Genomic DNA, 262 nt, shown 5'->3' with positions numbered 1-262 from the left:
TATTTTAAAAGAATTAATTATTTAAATGCATGAGTATTTCTGTAACTAACTTAAAATGTAATGTAGAAATTGAGTTCTAGTAAATTCAAATTTCCTTTTTTAAATCCTGACATTTTTGTTTTATACCAATTATTAATCATGTTTGCTATGAAAATTTAACTACTTTTAAAATTTAAGTATATTAAATATGTTATATATTCACGTATTTGAAATATTATAGAAAATTGTATTTTAACAAAAATTTTATTTAATTTACATTAAA

The sequence above is a fragment of the Habropoda laboriosa genome, unplaced genomic scaffold (assembly GCF_001263275.1).
Source record: "Habropoda laboriosa isolate 0110345459 unplaced genomic scaffold, ASM126327v1 scaffold134, whole genome shotgun sequence".
Classification (NCBI taxonomy): Eukaryota; Metazoa; Arthropoda; class Insecta; order Hymenoptera; family Apidae; genus Habropoda; species Habropoda laboriosa.
Note: the sequence above shows the minus strand (reverse complement) of the source record.